At 36.5% G+C, this 6,087-nt stretch overlaps 1 pseudogene; it reads left to right on the forward strand.

Annotated features, from left to right (window-relative positions):
• Window positions 1-3,749: 3,749 nt before the first annotated feature.
• On the forward strand, window positions 3,750-5,320 carry LOC105505596 (annotated as a pseudogene).
• The last annotated feature ends 767 nt before the right edge of the window (window positions 5,321-6,087 follow it).

A 6,087-nucleotide genomic window follows, 5' to 3' on the forward strand; every position in this document is an offset into this window, starting at 1 on the left:
ATCTATTCATGTTTACTGTAAGTTTCTTAGAATAGTCCTGTTCCATCACTTTTGTCATTGTTGTTAGGCATTTCGCTTATCCATATATTATATAAACATATGTAGCAACAAATTGTTATAATTATTTAATTAAACACAGATTTTATATTTTATTCATAAAATAAGAAAAATAAAAAATATTGTTTATCGTAATCTATTTCTTTTCTCTTGCTCTTTATTTCTAAGTTTCGGGCCTGCATTATTTTTATTCCTCTTGAAGATTTTATCATTTATTATAAGGCAGATTTAATGATGATTAATTTCCTCAGTGTTTAATTTTCAGAGGCTGTCTTGTTTTTTCTTCATTTTGAAAGATAATTTTTCCTGATAACTAATTCTAAACGGTTTTTTTAATACATTAAATATTTAACCCTGATCTTTTCTTGCTTATGGACTTATGATAAGAAGTTTGCTGTAATTCCTAATCGTATTCTTCTCTAGCTATTTTCCCTCTTTCATTTCCTCAAGAGTTTTTTTTGACCTTTGGCTGTCTGCAATTTGAAAATAATACGTGCCATTTTGTGAGTGTGTGTGTGTGTGTATGTGTATATGTATCACGCCTGTTGTCTCTGAGCTTCCTGAGTCTTTGTTTTGGTGTCTATTCTTAATTTTGTAAAGTTCTTAGCCGTTGTTCCTTGAAGTATTACTTCTGCTACACTATCTCTTTATTCCTCTTTTAGTACTACTATTATGTATTTGTTGAAGATTTTCAAATTGATCCTGATTTGGGGACATTCAGTTCTATTTTTTGTTGTCGTTGTTATTAGTTTTATCCTTTGCATTAAGTTTAAGATGATTCAACTGGTCTAATTTTAAGCTCACTAATTTCTTTCCTAGGCCATGTTCAGTCTACTGATTATCTATCAAACAACATTCTTCATTTCTGTTAGTGTTTTTCATTTCTAGCATTACTTTTTGATTTTTTTCTTATAATTTCCTTTACTTAAATTGTTCATCTTTTAAGTTGTCTACTTTTTCTATTGCAGATAACTAACTTCTTATCTGCATCATATCTGAGTCCAGTTTGTTTGCTTTCTTTATTGCTTCTTTTCTTCATGGGCATGACTTATAATAATTTTATTGAAAGGCAGATAATTTGTAATGGGTAATACAATATGTATATTTAATATCTTGTCTTAAATATATCTAAGACATTCCAGGTTTATGTGCTACCGACAAAATACAGTTCCCCTAGACATGTGCCTCTTCCAATGTCCCCTGTGTAGGTGAATGACATTATCATCTATAGAATTGCATATATTCTTATTTATTTTACGTAGTAAAAAATACTGTATTTTTTAACCTTCTCTCCATCTACACCACAATACCTGCTCATGCAATTACATCGCTTACCTGGAAATCAGCAGTTAACTTTTTGTTTTTCCCACACTAGCCAAAGATTACCTCTGCTCCATTTTCCCCATAGCAGTCAGAATAATATTTTAAAAATCTGAAAATGCCAACAAACACATAAAATATTTTAATTGTTTTCACACTTCTTTAGACAAAGACAACTGTTAGGCTGGGCACGATGACTCACACCTATAATCCCAGAGCTTTGAGAGGCCGGGCGGATCACGAGGTCAAGAGATTGAGACCATCCTGGCTAACACGGTGAAACCCTGTCTCTACTAAAAATACAAAAATTAGCTGGGCGCTAATGCGGTGGTGCACGCCTGTAGTCCCAGCTACTTGGGAGGGTGAGGCAGGAGAGTCGCTTGAATCCGGAAGGTGGAGGTTGCGTTGAGCTGAGGTTGCACCACTACACTACAACCTGGCAACGGACCGACACTCCATCTCAAAAAAAAAAAAAGAAAGAAAAAGACAACTGTTATCCTGATCAATAGAAACCTAACACCCTTTCCCTAAGTGTCTTTTCAGCTTTTTTTCATACCATGCATCCTCATTGTATTCTTTGCTCTGTCATCTCTGACCTTTTACTTTTTGGGGTCTCTGTACTCATTAAGAATGCCCCTACATATCGCATTACACTTTATGTGCTATTTCCTGTGTCTTGGCTTCTCTATGCTGCTCCGCTTTTTATCTGGTTTTTGGATTATTCAACCATTAATGCATTATATTCCATTTTTTGATTTCCACTTTCACTAATCATGATTACGTCAAATCTTACTTCCATAAGCCCTCAAAGAGTTAGTTCCTTTATAGCAGTAATGATGGATGCACATTTATAGTGTCTGTTGCGTTTTATTAATGTGCTTCTCTATCTCTGGATTATAAGTACAAATCAGGCTAAAATCACATCTGTTTTTGTTATCAACACTTATAAAAAATCATAACAACTTTAAGGGTTCAATAGTGTTTTGATAAATATTTATACATTAATTTCCTGCTGAAATTAGTCCCCAGACTTAAACATTTGAAAACTATTTATTGAACCCCTCCCATACTGTTGTCTCAATACTAAGCATTAAAAATACAGTGATGCCTAAAATATACTTATGCATCCTCATGAAACTAGGAGGATCCTCATGAAGCAATGAGTCTGATAGATAGCATAAGGGTTAGGTATTACTTTTTAGTCTTAGAAGCATATATTAAATGGTCTGTAAAACAATAGACTATTTAAAATCTATCTTGTCTGTATTCACCATGTAACCTTTACATTTAAGTGTTATTCAGATATAAAGAAACAAATTATGAAAAAGTAAGACAACTTCCACTTTTGGGGGCATATAAATCTTTATAGGAATAATCAATTGTATCTATTTTATCAGGTACCCCCTGAGTCAACACATAAGTATGAGAAGAAGAAAGGATGCTAAAAAATAAATGCAAAATATTTTAAATAAAAGAAGTTTAAGGTATAAAACTAAAATACAGTGGAAAATAAAGTTTCATTTCCTAAAAATCCTGTTTCTTCTCATAACCAGTTCAGAAAACAAACCAAAACTCTGAATGTATAGATGTACAAAAGCAATTCTATCAAATGGCAAGAATATCATTTTGAAGTTTGCATCTTTCTAATAGTGGATATCTCAGTTTTACTACTTTGCACTGTTGGTCTTCTTATGAGAGCCTCTAGAATTTTATTGGAAATTCACGAAAATCGTATCTATCCTATAATACACCATAATTTTCTTCAGTTGTTCCTATAAGCTAAGAAAAATATAGTGAGATAGTTCAATAACAGAAAACCCGTATCTTTCTGATTTTGGATATTACAATTACTATTTTGTATGATTGAATCCCATGCTCAGACCTTCAGCGTTTTATTTGAAATTCATGAAATTATATATAGCTTGTTATATAGATATTTCTATAATAAGTTATGGAAAGCAAAGTGATATAATGCAGCATAGGCTTCTCCAGATGTCCATCCAAATAAAAATAATATTGAAATAGAGGCCCAACCAGGCATGGTGGCTCAAGCCTATAATCTTAGCACTTTGGAAGGCCAAGGAGGGTGGATCACTTTAGGTCAGGAGTTCAAGACCAGCCGGACCAAAAGTGTGAAACCCCGTCTCCACTAAAAGTACAAAAATTAGCCAGAGGAGAAGCAAGCTGGAATGGGAAGTGGTTGCATAGTCTCCGGGATCCTGAGGCCTGGAGGAGGGGTCTGTGAATGGACGGCTGGCTTTGCCCTGAGTCCGGTCCCAAGCCGGCCTCCCTTGGACCAGCCCGATGTGACTGAGTCCAGTGGAGCCTGAGCAAGGAGCGGGTCCCTTGTGGAGCCGGAGGGAGGGAGGAACATGACATCGCGGAGATGGTTTCACCCAAATATCACTGGTATGGAGGCAGAAAACCTGATGACAAAAGGAGTTGATGGCAGCTTTTTGGCAAGGCCTAGTAAAAGTAACCCTGGAGACTTCACACTTTCCATTGGAAGAAATGGAGCTGTCACCCACATCAAGATTCAGAACACTGGTGATTACTATGACTTGTATGGAGGGGAGAAATTTGCCACTTTGGCTGAGTTGGTCCAGTATTACATGAAACATCATGGACAATTAAAAGAGAAGAATGGAGATGTTGTTGAGCTTAAACATCCTCTGAACTGTGCAGATCCTACCTCTGAAAGGAACTGAAATACGGCGTTGGTGGAGGAGAACAGTTTGATTCTTTTGACAGATCTTGAGGAACATTATAAGAAGAATCCTATGATGGAAACATTGGGTACAGTGCTACAACTCAAGCAGCCCTTTAACACGACTTGTATAAATGCTTGTATAAATGTTGCAGAGTTCGAGAACTATGCAAATTAGCTGAGCCATAGACAAAGTCAAACAAGGCTTTTGGGAAGAATTTGAGACACTACAACAACAAGAGGGCAAAACTCTCTACAGCCGAAAAGAGGGTCAACGACAAGAAAACAAAAACAAAAAAAGATATAAAAAATCTTGCCCTTTGATCATACCAGGGTTGTCTTACAAGACAGTGATCCCAATGAGCCTGTTTCAGATTACATCAACGCAGATATCATCATGTCTGAATTTGAAACCAAGTGCAACAATTTAAAGTCCAAAAAGAGTTACATTGCCACACAAGGCTGCCTGCAAAACATGGTGAGTAACTTTTGCAGATGGTGCTCCAGGAAAACTCCCAAGTGATTGTCATGACAACAAAAGAAGTGGAGAGAGAAAAGAGTAAATGTGTCAAATACTGTCCTGATGAGTATGCTCTAAAAGAATATGATGTCATGCGTGTTAGGAAGGTCAAAGAAAGCACCCTTCATGACTATACGCTAAGAGAACTTAAACTTTCAAAGATTGGACAAGGGAACATGGAGAAAATGGTCTGGCAATACCACTTTCAGACCTGGCTGGACCATGGAGTGCCCAGAGACTCTGGGGGCATGCTGGACTTCCTGGAGGAGGTGTACCATAAACAGGAGAGCATCATGGATGCAGGACCATTCGTGGTGCACTGCAGTGCTGGAATTGGCCGAACAGGGACATTGATTGTGATTGATATTCTTATTGATATAATCAGAGAGAAAGGTGTTGACTGTGACATTGACATTCCCAAAACCATCCAGATGGTGTTGTCTCAGAGGTCAGGGATGGTCCAGACAGAAGCACAGTACCGATTTATCTATATGGCAGTCCAGCATTATATTGAAACACTACAGCACAGGATTGAAGAGCAGAAAAGCAAAAGGAAAGGGCACAAATATACAAATATTAAGTATTCTCTAGCAGACCAGACAAGTGGAGATCAGAACCCCATCCTGCCTTGTACTCCAACACCACCCTGTGCAGAAATGAGAGAAACAGTGCTAGAGTCTGAAAACGTGATGCAACAGCAGAAAAGTTTCAGATGAGAAGACCTGCCAGAACTTCAGCACAGAAATAGATGTGGACTTTCACCCTCTCCCTAAAAAGATCAAGAACAGATGCGAGAAAGTTTATGTGAAGACAGAATTTGAATTTGGAAGGCTTGCATTGTGGTTGACTACCTCTGATAAGCAAAATTTGAAACCATTTAAAGACCACTGTATTTTAACTCAACAATACCTGCTTCCCAATTACTCATTTCCCCAGATAAGAAGAATCATCTCTACAACGTAGACAACATTATATTTTATAGAATTTGTTTTATCTTGAGGAAGCAGTTAAACTGTGCACTGTATTTTGCAGATGGTGGGGATTCAAATTTTAGTAATAGGCTTTTTTTTTCTTCTTTTTACAACCTTAACCAGTTTATTTTTTGTCCCTCATTATGGGGGATGATAAGAAGAAACGATTTGGGAAAATTAAGTAACAACATCCTAGAAAAGTGAGAACAATCTCATTTACCATCATGTATCCAGTAGTGGATAATTCATTTTGATGGCTTCTATTTTTGGCCAAATGAAAATTAAGCCAGTCCCTGAGACTGTCAGAAGCTGACTGGTCTACCTTTGTGTTGGCATTAAAGAGTCATAGAAAAAGAATCATGGATATTTATGAATTAAGATAAGAGGTGTGGCTTTTTTTTTTTTCAGCCAATGACCAATTATAGTTCAGTTGTTGACTGAGAAGGTTGTGGTGGGAAAATGTTTACCACATTTTCTTTGCATTTGAGTAATTGTTTTGTACTTAGAAACAA

The sequence above is a fragment of the Colobus angolensis genome, unplaced genomic scaffold (assembly GCF_000951035.1).
Source record: "Colobus angolensis palliatus isolate OR3802 unplaced genomic scaffold, Cang.pa_1.0 Scaffold127, whole genome shotgun sequence".
Lineage (NCBI taxonomy): Eukaryota > Metazoa > Chordata > Mammalia > Primates > Cercopithecidae > Colobus > Colobus angolensis.